General features: G+C 38.7%; 1 non-coding gene across 1 annotated transcript; it reads left to right on the plus strand.

Moving 5' to 3' along the window:
- Positions 1-3,581: 3,581 nt before the first annotated feature.
- Positions 3,582-3,654, plus strand: Trnai-uau. The gene has a single exon. It is a non-coding gene; the product is annotated as a tRNA-Ile (tRNA).
- The last annotated feature ends 12,673 nt before the right edge of the window (positions 3,655-16,327 follow it).

Here is a 16,327-nt window from a genome sequence, read left to right on the forward strand (position 1 = left end):
GTATTTGATAATAATTTGATAGTTTTCTTTTTTGATGTTTGCAAATGTTGTATATTCCCTTTAACAACTCACACATACTTGTTCCGTAATTGTGGTCCCATGGTACTATGGGGACGGAAGACGCTATGGGGACAGCAGAAAGTCCCCATATAACTTGGTCCAATTTGCCTGACAATAAAAAAAACTTCCCTGTAACACGGTGATGGCCTGCCCACCCAATCTAGCATGGAGTGTAAACATTAACAGATTTGAGTCCACGGATTGAAACTTCAACAGGTTTTGTTTTTAACAGTCAATTTTAGACTTCGAGAATTGTTGAGTGGAAATTTATTGAGTGCAGTTTCATTTGTAATTAAAAAGATATATATACTTCAAAATTCTCATGTGTTTTCTGATCAGTTTTGGAGAGAAGTACGTCGTCGTTTTTTGTTTTTGAATGATAGCACATGTGTAATTGTGGACATCTTTCAACTAATAGAAACGATGTATATATCCAAGCCAAGTAATAGTGTGTAACCATGGTTCCAGCCATTTCAAAATGTAGGCTTTGGCCCAGTTTTCTGTATACACCCTGGTCACCCTGGTCTGGACAAAGAGACTGGTCAACTACCAAACTGACCGTCCATCCACCAACTGATGACAAGAAAGTAATCAAAAGAGAAATGCATGCAGGCCATTTAGCCCACAGGTCTAAATATTTAATTTGGTGCCCACTAACCTTTGGCTCTTATTTGTAAGCATAGCCATATCTATAAACTGGCCCATGTAAGGAAATGTGCACAGTGATAGCTCATTCCAGATGGGACAGAGATTGAGATTAAGCCTTCAGATATGGTTCTTAATTGTGGCAAGTTGTGGTTTTGTACTTGTGAACTTTAGATACACTTTTCCCAATTACTGGCTCACGTTCATTAAGTGGGGTTCCAACCAAAAGATCCTTATGGGAATTGCAGGCTGAAATGAAATTGAGAAATGAGGTTAAATCATCTACAGCATTTAGCCAAATTGAAAAGAAGAAAAAAAGATTGGCCTACATAAACGAGAGTGATGGAATTCTCAAAATGACTCAAACAGCTTGTACAATTGTAAGAATAATTTGTAATGCTTCAGATGAAAATGATATCCAGTGAGCTTCAGTAAGATCGATTTTGCTATGGCATATGGAATGACATGATTTGAAATAGATTTGTCATCAAAAATGTCAGCAGAGCATATTTCACATTCGGGTTGTTTGAACAAATTTTGTCCACACAAAAAGAGAGAGTGATGAAATTCAAGGGCTTTTTAATCTTACATCTCCTGGGCTTGTTAATAGACACCCGTCCAATATCGTTCTTTGAAGTCTGGAAGAAAGTAACCAGAAATAATGGAATGAATCGGACAGAAATCCTGTGGTCCCATGGCACCTGGTCATGACAATGCCCTGCATTCGCCTCACAGCATGGCGGAGAATCACTCACAAAGTGCAATTATACACCCCACTGCAGCCCTTTATGCCACCCTCCCTGCCGACCTATAAAACACCTTGCCTTAACCCTGACGCCGCCTCCTGAAATTGGGCAGGAAAGAGGGGGAAAAAACCCTGGCTTTGGTGTGACAAACACACCGACTGACACCTTTCTTGTGAAGTGTGCCGATGAAAGTGTTTAGCAGTTCAGGACCAGAGATTGTGGAAGGTGTATAGGAGGTGTTGAGGTTAAGCCACAGCGGTCCTTGCTTGAGAGTTATTGGGGAATGAGTGTTTGGTATTAACCACCAAGTGGGTTATTTCCACAGCTGTTTTAATCGATGGGATAGTGCGGCCGTTGAGTCTCGTAGAATGCTTGAACGGTTGAGGTTCCTCTTATTCCAGGCTTCACTAATTCTCTCATCGATTGCCCTGACACCTCTACATAGTGACACTGAATAACATCATGAACTTGTTCATTTCACTTCATTTGGTATCTGCATCCATGCGCCAGCAATGTCGCTCTTGTAATTGCCACATGTGCCTCAGCATGTACTTGGCTGGCCAGATTGTATACACAACACCTCGGAAGTAATGAAATGTTTATTATACACTCATACACCTCATAAAAACTGACAGCGGCTTGCGTGTGCAATCCGAGCAGAACAACATTCCGGCATCAAAAATCAATTCATCCCAAGTATCACCTGAAATTAAATTTCTGTTGGAGTCCAAGACTGATGACAAGGTTGGCAACTTTATTAAGTATTGGTGGTAGAAGGTTCACAAATTTACTTTGGATCAGAAAGCAACAAGATCAAGAGTTACAATCACTTACCAGTCACAAACATCATCGGATTCTCACATGTGTTGATCGAAGCAAGTATAGCAATACTTGATAAATGATACAATTTGTAATCATAGTTGCTTAGCTTTGCTACAAACAATTCCCATTGCTGTTTTCAGTCCTGGTACTTTTGTATTTGTGGAACATTAACAACTACGGTCATAATAATTTACTTGGATGAAATATTTTAAAGCCAATGTCAGAACTTTCTGATTTCTAGTAAGGTACATGTAGCTTACATTGCTATAGTTGTGGCTCTGAGTATGCCATCAATGTTCTCCTATGCACTTCACTGTAGAAGCTATTTATTACCCACAGGTATTAGCGGATGAGCCCTGAAAGGTTCTATTGAACAAGTAGTTCAACTACAGTGGTCTGATAACAATGCATATGCATTTATTCTATTTTTCTCAGTGATTTTATAGTGGTACATGTATGTCATATTTCTTTGCAGTCAGCTAAAAGCATGAGGTTAGTGACCCATTCATTTCCATAATATCCCATCAACTGATGCAGGAATGTTTGATATATCATGTTCAGTACACAAAATGTTCTCAGTAGCAGTATGGGGTAACATTTTTTAAATTTTAACTTATTTCACCCATACTGTCGTAAACCCACACTATCCCCCCCCCCCCACACCTCCATGTGGAATATTGCACTCATAGGACCAGGTTTCTTTGAAGAGAAGCTACAAATACGTATATTGAAATTTTGTAACAACAACATATTGTCTGTATACACATGCACAAAATTACGATAAAATGACATAATTGTACATGTGTTTTTGTTATTGCACAAGAAATAATGTGTGTATTGTTGATGAGCCATGGTTAGTTTGTCCTTTACTGCAATTAGTCAATATCAGGAACAGCTTGATTGCCTTCCCATTGTTATCTCAATGTATACCTAGTTTGTGTGTGCAGTCTAATCACGCATTGTTCTTCTGTGCACAGGCTTGGATGGGAAATTTATGGAAGCAGCAAAAATCAGACAATAAGGAATGATTGGTGGTGGGATGTGTGGTGAAGACAAGTCACAGACATGTTTGTACATGAAAACTGTCATCAATGGAGACACTGCAAAAAAACTTGTACCTCAAAGTGTCATTTGGATATTTTAAGTTTTGTCCAAGTAAAGATAATCCCTCTATTTATGGTTCCTGGTTGGCATTCATCTAAGCGTTGGCACAAAGGGCACTAGGTTGCCGAACGTGCCATTACATCACATCAACAACTTCATCTAAGCAAAGATGGTATACTGTTAGCAGAGATGGCAACATTGACAGACTGGATAGCTCAGTTGGTAGAGTGCTGGATTTATAATCCAGAGGTCCTGGGTTCAAGTCCCAGTTCAGTCAATATTTCTTTGCCATCCATATTCATTAAATTATCAGCATCCTTTTGACTGTATTGAAGTAATTTGAATTAAAATTTAAGTAACTGCAGGTCCTAACGTGATAGATTAAAGCTACAGTCCATCATTTGTAATTTGTACATTTTGTTCGTTTGAAGCAACAAAAGAGTTCAAAATCTAATGAAAGATACTGAGCAACTAACCTGATGAAGTTTCAGCTAAGCTTCAGCTGTACATTCCGAGAAAAACAGCATTCTAAGATCTCAATTTCAAATCCAAAGTTACTGAATCATGTTTTGAATTGTTTTGAATTGCAGCTATACGCGACGTCGCGCACTGATCCGACGAATTATAACAACCGCGCGCGCGTGTGCGTCGTTCCAATACTTGTGCGCGCTGCGCTGAATAACAAAACGAACTACTAATTTAAATTTTCCTACGGTGCTTCTTAAGAATCACCATTGGAAATGCCTTCTTTCGTTGATTACTTCAAAATGACAGCTTCCCAGAAAGAATAATTTCACAGGGAGTTTAGTCCCCTTACTATCTTTCAACCAAGTTTGTTTTTCAACAATAATTACGCCAGTTACTTTTCGGATGGCTGCAAATGATGGACTATACCTTTAAATGGATTTAGAATAGGTTGGTGGGTTTCTTCGTTGATTGGTTGTTTGGACGGACTACAGTATTGAGTCTTATGGGATGTTGTGCACTTTATTTTGTGCTTTGGTTGATTGTTCCAAAAAAATTATGAAACAATTTTTTTTATAAAATATAATTAATTAAAGCATGCTGTGATAAGATTAATCATTACAGTCTTTGTTGTAATTCAGCAAAACATATGATAAACTGAGACGCAACTTTCACAGTGCTAGTTCTGTTTGTTGCTGTGATATATTGCCTATTTTCTGTCAAGAGGTATTGCAAAAGTCTCTTTCCATTGAGGCAAAACTTAAACCTTAACAGAAATCATTCTCAGAAACTTGCTAATTCGTGTAGTTCAATTCAATTGACAGGCACTACTCCAGATGCAGAGAGTGCCTTTTGAATCTTTGTGTTGGCGTTTGTTGCTCATTATCACATTGAAACACTTTTTGGCTTTTCCGCCTTTCAAATCTTTTGGCTTCTGACCAAAAGGAAATGTGGCACGTGTGATTTGGTTATGTCATTATGCCAATTATCACACCTTTTTGTAGTTTATATTAACTTTGTCTGTCGACAATTGCTCAGTTAGTCCTTTATTTTTAAGGTCATGAGAACTGATTTCAATAGTCTAGCCTGAGGAGTTCAGATCATAACTGGGTCCTGAATGATGATTGTCCTGGTGATTTCCATCATGAGATGCTCCTGGCTGGAAATATTGTGTCCTGATGTTGTGTTTGTTGTTGATTAGAGCAGACATTAGGCAGTTGACTGCTGCACATTTGGAGTCTTATTTCATTAGAATGGGGGCAGTTAGTGGTGGTGGGATGAGGTGTTAAAATGAAGAATGGGGGGACAAATCTGCAAAGTGCACCAACCTAAATTACAACAGATTTTTATTTTACCATGGCTTGAGATGTGGGGCATGGGTTATTAGAAGAAAAAAAAAAAGGCTGGCATCCTACATGAACAGGTTTTTAAAACTGAAAGTGGAAGTGAGAATCGCAATACTTCAACTTCAAGACACTTTTTCTATAACTACGTTGTGGTATTTTGGAAAAGAATATTTTTTTCATACATGATGATTTCCTGCAAAGCATACTTCAACTTATATTTATAATACAAGAGCACTTTATTTGCCTTCATTCACAGGTCATTGACAAAGCCAATTTTATATATTAATTTACATTCATAATGAAAATCAATCGTATATTGATTTTTCGATGTAACTAAATTTTGTAGGAACAAATAGGTATAAAATGTATATTATAATACTAAATGATAAAACTGTTATAGTCCAAGAACTTCAGAAAGAAATCAAATCTAAAATATTCTTAGACTAAAGTTTTAATTTTAGTTATGTTTGAAATCTATTTTCTTAAAAAAAAAGATTTCTAGTTCTCTGACTCCAAAATATAATTATGGCACATTGTATGGTAGGTTTGGCATGCTTCAGCCCATGAAGACATTTTAATCCTAACTGATTTTTGTGGGTTGACCTAAGTTAAAACACAAAGGAAACTATACATTTTTGGAAGTCTACAAATGTTTTTCTAGTCCAGAATCTAAACAGTTTAAGTATTTAGTTGAGTCAAATAAAGGATTTGAAACGGGAAACTGCAGGAAGACTTCTCATAGCCGCCTTTCCATGTGCATGTTTTTCATCCTTTTAGTGTCTTTTGCATGTCTGTTGAATATTCATGCCTTATTGTAAACCTCAAGCCTCACCACACAGACACAAAGCTGACTGAAAAAAGGGCTTATGGAAAGGCGGCCGAAGAGTGGTCATTAATTTGTGGACACGGGTCACTGTTTGTGGAAATAGGTCACGTGTGTTGCCCAGAGTTTCCCTTTCAGCAAAGCCATTGATATTTCAATTTGTATATTTGATAGTCCTGAAGTAACTGGATGTGTAGAATCCATTGATTGAGTTCCTCTTTGTGTAATGTCAATCCTTCCAGCTGTGACATTGTTAGCAGTAGTGGGGTCCTCACTACTCAGCCTAAACCCACACAGAAACACTGATCACTTATGTTATCTTGAATGCTAAGTCATTGAGGTAAGAGCCTCCAACAAGGTGCTCAGCCGAGTGGAAAAACGCTCAAAATGCACTTTCCCTCCAAAAGCTTCCTAAGTATAAACGAGCATAATGCCTGGATAGATTATCCTCCTCCAATGAATATATTAAGATCCCCTACTAACAAGATCCCAAACCATTATTCTGATTCGGGGAGGCACATTGAGCCAGTGTTGTTTATGTCCACGTGTCACGCACCCAATTGAGTACCCGTGATCCCATCTACCAATTGGATTATCCAGGCTATAATACCAGATGAGGAGCAACCAGAGGTTCTCTCGTCCAGCGCCGTTCGTTATTGCCGGAGCTGAAATGAAATTAGGCTGCATGGAAATGGGATTGGATTTGGCAAGCAGGCAATGCGCAAACGTCTCGACCTTGCCGCTCAGTCCGGTTGGTCTAGCCCAATCAATTTAAAACCTTGATGGAGACAGGATCTTATGCTTGATGGCAGAGATGGCTGGCTGTGTCTTCTATCGTTGTCAAATTGAATCTTCACTTACTTTCCTGATACTAATTTCCCACAGCACATGTGCTGCTGGCTTTTGTGCTGCCTCATCCGCTAACTTTCACTCTCTTTGTCAGGTTCTTAAATGCTGTGATGGGATTTTGTGAAATCCCTGTGTTTTCAAAAACGCAATTGAATACTTTGCATGTATTTTCTTTCACAAGGGAGACATTGATCACAGCAGGTTTGGTGATCCATTTATGTTTGCTGCTGGTAACCAAAGTGATGCTTACTGCATTTTGTTAATTGGGCTTTCTACTGTATGAAATTGTCAGCCTCCCGGTAGGTCCCCAATATTGCTTACTTTCAGGTCCTGGGTTTAGCTTCGAAAATAATTAAATCTATTTTGCTTATGCTTGTGCGATCTCGTTTCTGTTGTTTTTTGTGTTTTGTTTTTGTGTTGATTTTGTGCGTTTGTGTGTGCTCTAACCTTGCATACTCTTTGTGGACCAGTGAACAAAAGAGGTCCACAGGATGCAGGAAGTGTGAACGTTGTGTGGACTTGCCCACGTCCACACTAGGTTTCCCCCCTGTGGAAAACAGGTTTAGCGCCATTTTGGGGTTAAGATTGTTTGTCGCAAAATGAAGAGGAACACTCAAGGAAATCATGATAAAAAATAATGGGTTGAAAGAGTGTTCACAGTGCTAAAAACGATTTTTTCCCCAGTTTTTCTTAATTACATGAATTCAAAGGAATGTCCACAGTAGGTATGGAATGTAAATATGTGTGGGCAGGCCGTCACTGCGTTATGGGGGAGTTTTTTATTGTTAGGCAAATTAGTTATGGGGACTTTCTGCTGTCCCCATAGCGTCTTCAGTCCCCATACCAGGGGACAACACGTGTGTATTCCCCACAGTTACAGAACAAGAATGTGTATACATGTGGCTTTACTACAGAGGACAAACACACAAAGGGAGAACAAAAGATCCTTTCAGTCCTTTGTTGTAAACGGTCCTCGATCCTATGGTTATGTGCTTAGTCTATGTGAGAGTGTTAGATTACAGGGACAAAGGGAAACACAAAGCATTGTCCTAGGGCGTATAGAAATTCATGACTGTTGGTGTGTGTGTGCGTATTCATGGTGTAAATCGAGGACACACATGTGAAGCATCATCGAGTAATTGAGGACAGGTGTCATATCAGAGACGACCTCTATTAGAAAGATGTACAAAACCAATGGGAGCTAATGTGAAAAAGAATAAACGAAAAAATGATGATGAGGAACAATAACAAATCCTTGATTTACACAATAAACAGACGTGTGTGTATGGGGGAGGGGGGGGGGTCGAGGGGGCCAACTCTACATGTTAAAAAAAGTCACTTATTCCACAGGCATAACAGATATACCATATATGATTGTACATAGACTGCACGGGGCTATAAGTAATTTGGGCGATAGTAACAGACACACACAAAATGTAAGGTTTGAAGAAAGGCTTGTGCTGCTTGAAAGTATAGACTTTTGAAGGGGCCTTTGAACTGACATAAATATTCATGTTTGTTAGTAATAGCCAAAAGGTGTCTTATCGCAAAATACATGTCATTCTGCAATTGACTCTAATTAATAAGGTTTCTCAATACAGAGGAATTGTTTTAAACAGCAATGTGTTTGTTGTTTTTCACAATTTATGGTCATTTAATTTTCACTTGTATTGATTTTTTTTAGCAGCCATTATGTGTTGCATCAAAGCAATTTCCTACAGTCCAATAACTATAGGACGAGGCTGTGAAGAATGGTAGCTGGTGGGTGATGTTTGCAGCCTCGATGCCCAATCATTGTGGTCACTGCCTCTTCATTGTGCTCAGACGATGACATTTTGCAGACAATAAACAAATAGACTGTCCCTCCCAATATTGCAATTAGATTCTTTGTATGGCAGCACTGTGCATCAGCCTGTGTCAAGGGTACTCTGCCCTTCACCGGCCCCAAAACACCCTCATAATTGATGAAAATGCAGATTTTATTTACTACAAAAGCACATCGCAATTTTCTACAATTACTCATGCAGGTGTAGTTGCTTGGCTGAACAATTGAAAGGTCTGAGCCCGATCCATACGTGTTAGCTTAGCACCATTGATCACTCAAATGTTCCAACTGCATACTCGTGAGACACTACTCAACCACAATCAACCTGTCATATTTTAGTGAAATCATTTGCAGAAATTGCATTGTTGACCCATCATGGTGGGGGGGGGGGGGGGTAAATTTAACAACCATGATGTCAATACTTGTAATGATTTGCAGTACAGTGTCTTGTACATGATACCTATTACCACCAGTCTGATATTGATCCACACACCAGTATTTCACTCATGCACATATTGGAAATAACCAGGGGCTTGTTGTTAGAATTGTATGTTTGTAGGGTCAGTGAGGATCAAAACCTGTTTACCAGCCCCCCCCCCCCCCCCACCTTCCCACCTTGCAAACTCTTCGGCCTCAGGGACATTGCAAAAACCTGAGAACTGGCTAATTGTTGAGTATGAAGTCAAGTGTGTAGTGTTATGATATCTTCACCCACTAATTGGGTGTATATTTTGTATATTTCTATGTTAAAGCACAGTCACTTAAAAACCCTTTTAGTCGGGGACTTGTCCATTACCAAGAAAAGGGCATCTGTCACCCGCATAAAATGTGATATTTGGTGGTACAAGCATCGCGCAAGATGACACAGAATGGAAGCTTGCGTCAATCAGGGCAGCGCTCCCACAAAAATCAAAGCTGCTTGGCCTGTATTGGTTTTTCACAGCGCCAAACATACATGGTACTGGATGCTTCTTTTGTCGTGGAATTCTCAAGCTTCCCGACATTTGATTAATTCTGGAAGGGAGAACAAATTTTTAAAACTGTGCCTCTTTCCTTGTTTGTTAATTCTTCAAAGCACGCTGTCAGAAAATGGGCCTAAATTGTTTCGGTTCATGAGCGAATCTTAAATCAATATGTTGGTAATGCATTCACTACGCGCATGTATGAGTATGACACCAAACAGTCATTTGAATAGAGCAAAAGCTTGACGTCATCGAAACGGTCTTGTAGCAGATGCTCCCGACGGCTTTTGTTTTGCTTCTGGCTTTTAGCAGAGGGGGACGGGGCAACTTTTTACCTCATATATTTTACAGCTGAAACATCCCTTAATTAGTTTTTGATGTTGTAGATTGTTTCAAGTATATGTAATCTTCAACATTTGCCACATTAAAGTGAATGATCTTTAAATTTGACACAATCGATGTACATGTACACCTATGCGCAGCATTGCAGTTGAGTACATTACCATGACCATGATTATGAGGATGAGTACTTTGCTATGAGTATACAAACACAAGTACCTTGCGATGAATATGAGTGTGAGAACAAGGCAATTTTTGTCCATAACAAGTATGTTTACGAATACTTTTCCATGAGTACAAGCACATGTCAATGGGTATACATGTTCCCAAGGTCTTTTTGTAGTCAAACTAGCCTTTTTGCATTCAGACTATAGGCATTAAACATAGTTGACCAACTTTGAGAGGGAATTTGTCTCAATGTGTCAATATTTGATGATATTGACCATTGCTGGGCAAGTAGTTGAGAAACAATTTACTATTTGCCCAGTCCACTTTGGGCCAATTTGTTTGGGATGTATAATGTAATTTTATGTGTTACAGCTTAATTTGTGCGTGTGCTTGTATGACTTTCTGCTTACAGCAGAACATTAAATGTAACATCATATGTTATATAAACCTTTAGTATAATACACAAATCTGTTTAATTCTGTTTTTGCCATTCAGTTTACCAGTCCTTGATACAACCATTCATCATTTTGTGATGTGCAATTAGTCCTCTGGGGTCTATTGATTGTTTGCCATTATACAGCAGAATGTAGCCATTGATTGTCACTATTATATTGTTGCTTGTTTTTACAGCATGAGATCAAAGTTACCTTCAAAGGAATAGCCTATGGAAAGTTGTTGTAGCTGGAGAGAATAGTGGTCATTGGTCTGGGTTAAGAGACAGACTCAGTCAATGTAAATGGAGTGTATTGATAAATCAATGGTGGCAGCATTTGCAAAGAGTCTCCTGATTTACAAAAATACAAGTTAATGGAATCATGTATGTGTGTGTGTGTTTGTTCTGAAGTCTGCTTTTTGAAATTATGAAATCATTTCAGACACGGAGTGGAAGAATGTTGCACTAGAAACATTTCAATGCTGTGTTTTGGGTTTTTATTGTTAATGAATATTAAGCCTTGAGCAAATTCATCACAAAAATGGGCATATCACTGCTATTATTTAAGTTGTTTAATCAAACTTGCTTATTGGCAGCTTGGAGTTGGAGTAACTTTACCAAAAATGGATGGAGGAATAATAGCAATGAGAGTATCAGGTAAATAGTGTTGTTAGCATCATTGTTATACACTACATGTGCCAAAAGACAAATGGCATAAAGTTGGCAAACAAGTTGCAAACTAGTCTAACCCACCAGCCTTCAGCACGTGGCTCATTCTGAGTTTGCTATTCTGCCAGTTGTTTGCCCAAGGCGACACATATTCAACACCTTGAAATGAAAAGGAAGAAAATAATTTTGGAACACCCTACAGGGATGCACACTCCGATGTATTACTGGAGAGGGAAAAATCAACCATGCCGGCTGAAATCATCCTGAGCGGCTGTCAATAAAAGCAGAATCAGCAGCCGTCATGGTAGACGGTATACAGCAGGTCTTACTTCTGCAGGAGATGGGCAGTGAGATGAAGCAATGATCAAGTGGGATTTAATTGCCGGCATTTCTGGATTCTGTGTGTCATAATTCCTAATCTATAGCGTGTAAGGATACTTGCCGCAGGCAGCAGTGTGCTGGGGAGAAAAGAAGTGGAAGAAAGGTGTTTGTGGAACGTAGGATTAGTGTGTATGGATGTAACATTGCCTGCCAGCTGGGGCTGGCCTTGCATACGGCTCATTGAATACACTGCAAATGTCGGCTGTACTTTTGCTGGAGCTGATCCGCACTCCTTCAGTGGGACTTGTACTTTTGAATCAGTTCCCCCTTTTCTCTTATATATCAGTTCTTTTTCCAGGTCTGTATGTCATCCATAGTAGTGAGTCCTACTTTACTTTTAAATGTTTGCCTCCAAGTCAATTGATTAAAATACAAACCAAAACTTCCTTTTGTTGGACCTGGTTTCCACCACCTATTAACATTTATTAACTCTTAACATTTTCTGTTTCTTATGTTCCCATCTTCTCCATCTTCCCTTGTATTAAATAGGAGTTGAAATGTTGTTACCCTATGAAAATACTTTTGTTTAAACAAGGTGTATTCGGTAATTCTTTAATTGTGTTTTTAGGATTATGTTTTAAGCATGACTGTACCACTCACAACCCAAACCACTACAGTCCTTTCCCCAGACCTCCATTGTTAGATCGATCCTTTGTAATGTAGCTAAATGGGGCATTATCCTGTGCCTCATCTTGCTGTCTGTTTTGGCAAGCCATTATCTGGCCAGTCTTAATCTGCATTCAGGCGGAAGTGCTACCACACAATAATCATTAGGACGTTATAATGGACAGCACACTGCAGAGGCCAATCAATCTCAATCATAAAACTCTGTGTTTTGACAGACCAGCTGGGTATACAGAGCCTTGGAAATGACAGATGATACATGGGGTGGGTTGGGAGGGGAGGGGTGGGGTTGCAGTTAGAGATCATGGGCTTGAGGGAGGGGAGATGTGCATATTTTGGTCTGTTTGTCGTTGATGGTAATTGCCAGAATCAAATCCAGTGTGATGCATCTATACGCCCACAGGTCTGAGAAGCAAAGACTTTTTGTGGAAGTTTGTTTGTTGTAATACAATGCTAGTCTTTGACAGGGTCCTCTTTCCACAAATTGTATTTAGTGATGCACTACGCACATATATAGGCCTATGTAATCTACGCACTGCTGCTACAGACCCACTGATTCAGGTGACTAACCACAATGTACTGTAATCCTAGCAACTCAAACACTGCAGGTTTTATAGGTCTGTCATAAAGTTTGATTTCTCTAAAATCTCCAACTGCATTTTGTGAAATAACATCACACAATATTGCACCACAAGGCAGCAAGACAAGGAATGTCTGTCTTGATCAAGCTTCTGTTTGCATTTTGAATTCACCAAATGAATTTGACCCTCCATTATCCCGAAGGTGAATTCAAGTGAGTCTAGTGACTTAACACTCGACCAAAAAACACCTTTCTCAAGATATGGTCTACCGGTTTAAAATAAGAATTGATTAATCGGTTGTTAAAGAATGATTTTTTTCCACCTAAAGTAGCTTGAATTTCAGTAGCAGCTGACGTCATCATGATGGCATGGTAATGCACACCATGGGATTAGGGTTGATGTTTGTTTCAAGTTTCAAGTTAATCCAATATGCCATTGTGAAGAAACTTTGTAGAATAAAAGTGATTTCAGCTGTATTATACCAGCTTAGGTCATTCAGGCATGCAAATTTTCCTCGGATCTGCTGATTTCCTCGTTTTTACTTCTCATAAATACCATTTCAAATTGAAAAACACTTCACAAAGTCTTGTGTGGTTTGGAGTTTCCTCGTTTTTTCTAAATTCCCAGTTGCATACCTGGTCATTGGTCTATAGACATGTAAGTGTTAACTTCAATACCTTTGCCACCCCCTTTAGAAATCTCCTGGATGCACCACTGGTGTTCTCAAGGAAAGGTATTGGGCAGTACCACCCCTCTCCCAAAACTGGCACAAACATACACACACAATCTAGCTCCCATACATTTTGATTACAAGTTTCAAAGAACAATTTATAATCCTGCCAAACTTTCCAATCAGTGTCCATAATTCATCCCCCTGCCAAATTTGCAAAATTTGGAAAAATCTGGTTCCTCAAAAATGAATTATTTTTCCTAAAGAATTCTCTCAGTCCCACAATATCGTCTAGGCTGGCACTAGCCACCTCTTATTAGTCTGTCCAGTAAACGTTCGTGTTGGCAGAGTGGCTGTACAGCCATGCACACAATACTGAGTGTGTCTGAGTGTCGGAAGCATGCACTAATGAATTATCGGATGCACTAATTGAACAGGAAATGTATAATGAATTAATTGATTAAGCAGGTGTTGTCAGTCAATAGGTACATTAGATAAAAAGGAAAACATCAATTGTGGACGTGATTTGGAAGGGTTTGTGGTCCTCTTGTCAATGAATTGACCAGATGAATTGACCAACTCACTGCTGGCTTCCGCATTACTTTGTGGCTAACAATAGCGCATTATATCCTGGATATTACACCCTGCTGTGATAATTCTCCTTGATCGGTGTATATAGTGGCTTACTTGAAACAGTGCAGTTCTTACCATCTGCTTTGAGTGACTGGTACAACTTCAGATGTCTCCACAGAATTTTTACCACAGTGTTTTGTGGTGCCATGTAAAATATAACATGTTTTCTGCATAAAACAATTCAAGAAGCCTATAGGGGAAAAAACTACAAAAATATTATGTCAAGGAATGAGCTTTCACTAAATCTGGTGACATCACATTTGTGGAATAGTATTCAAGTATGAAAAACATTTCTGCAAAATTGTTTCAGTTGACTTTGTTCAAAGATTGGTATTTTGGCTTCAATGCTATTAAGATGCAACTGATGTTGTAAGTGTATTTCTCCCATTTAGCCCATTTCTCAGAAAACGTACTAGATTACAAACAGTGTCAATTTGCCTTGCAAGTGCAAGCTGTTAACTAATGTGACTGCACTTAATGGTAGTTAGGAGTACAAAGAAAAACCATTAGCAAACACCACAGGACCTGCAATGCTGTAATACTTTTCTGATGTAAATCTTGTATTTATTTATTACATCCCAAGTTTATATTTACAGTTAGTGAAAGTATCTCTCAGAAACTTGTCAGAATTTTAGGAATTGTATCTCCTGAAATTGTGATGCACTTGGCAATCTGCGAGATGTGTATAGTAACATCCAGACCCACCTTATCACACCAGGGTTATGAGACTCATTAGCAATAAACCCAGGAAATAGCCTCATAAGACAATGGTTTTTGGCCATGAAGAAAAGTAGAGTGCCACATACGAAAACAAGAATTCTTGTCTGATGAGCATTGAATATTTTGCCACACGATAACAATAATCCTGAAATCAAAAGTAACAAGTTTTTCATTCAAGTCTCCATTTGATGTCAGTTCAGTGGAATCTCCTGTGCCAAACCTGTATCTATCGATTTAAGCTTGGCCATGTTTCTATCATGATCTTTACTTTAGCTGTTGGTAAACTGCCCTGCAGACCACAGCTGGGCTAACGGATGACTGGCCTGTGTAATGTGTAGCCATCCATCCCATGCTCATAACGCTATAATTCACTGCACAATCACTAGATTCAGTCTAATCAATTGATATTTCAGATTGTCAGTACGCTCATTTCTTGCCTTGACCTGTGGTATTTAGATTAGTAGGAATCAGTTTTGGTGGGAATTAAGTTTGGAACAAGCTGAAGTTGGAACGAATCTTTGACCCTGTCTGATTATTCTTCAATCCAGACTCTTGTGGAATTAACACTATCAGAGAAAACCATACCTGCAATATTCATGTATTACTTTGTCTGTCCTACAGTTTTCTCAATCAGTGTCTGTAACATTTTAAACAATGCATTTGATTATTGAGTCCCATAATGGAACTTGCATACAGACTACAGTAGTACATCACCTTTGAAAGTGATTGCAGTTCATAGTTTCCAAAAGCTGCTTATAGAGACAGTATGAACTACAAACAGTTTGTTTTCTTGACCTAAAGAAAATAAAACAAACATTTCAACAACAAAAATGTGAACATTTCTAGATATGAAGGGTGAAGGTGTTGCCAACATCTTTTATTAATGGATTCTGATGGACTCAGAACACCAACATTTTTTGCATGACAAAATTGGTGGATTTTGGCGGATTCATTCCTACTCGGTTTCCCATTGTGGTTTATTTGTAACTTGAGTTCACTAATGTTCATCTGGATCAAAACTTAGATATTTCAGTCGTTCTGAGGAAGGGAAGGACAATGAGTTCCATTCCCTTTATATATTGTTCATAAAAATTATTTCAGAAAAAAACCCAGAATATATTAAATGAAGCATATGTTTGCTTAACTGATTATCTTATTTTCTAATTGGATTTTCAATTTTCTTCCAACCAAGTACTGATATTTGATTATCCAAATCCAGAGATTAACTCCCTTTCTGTGTGTTTTGCAAAAATACATGTTTTCCCTGTATATCTGCATTGCCTGCCTTTCTGCGCATTATTCCACTTATTTGATTGTAGACCACCAAGGTTGGTTACTGCCAATCTGCAGTGATCACAACTTATTGTCACAAGGGAAATTAACGTCCAGTAGACTGACTGGCTTGAAGATATGAACTGAAGCAGATGGAAGGTTATGATATGAGCAGTGAGGTTGGGGTGTT

The sequence above is a fragment of the Patiria miniata genome, unplaced genomic scaffold (genome assembly GCF_015706575.1).
Source record: "Patiria miniata isolate m_02_andy unplaced genomic scaffold, ASM1570657v1 HiC_scaffold_17, whole genome shotgun sequence".
Taxonomy (NCBI): domain Eukaryota; kingdom Metazoa; phylum Echinodermata; class Asteroidea; order Valvatida; family Asterinidae; genus Patiria; species Patiria miniata.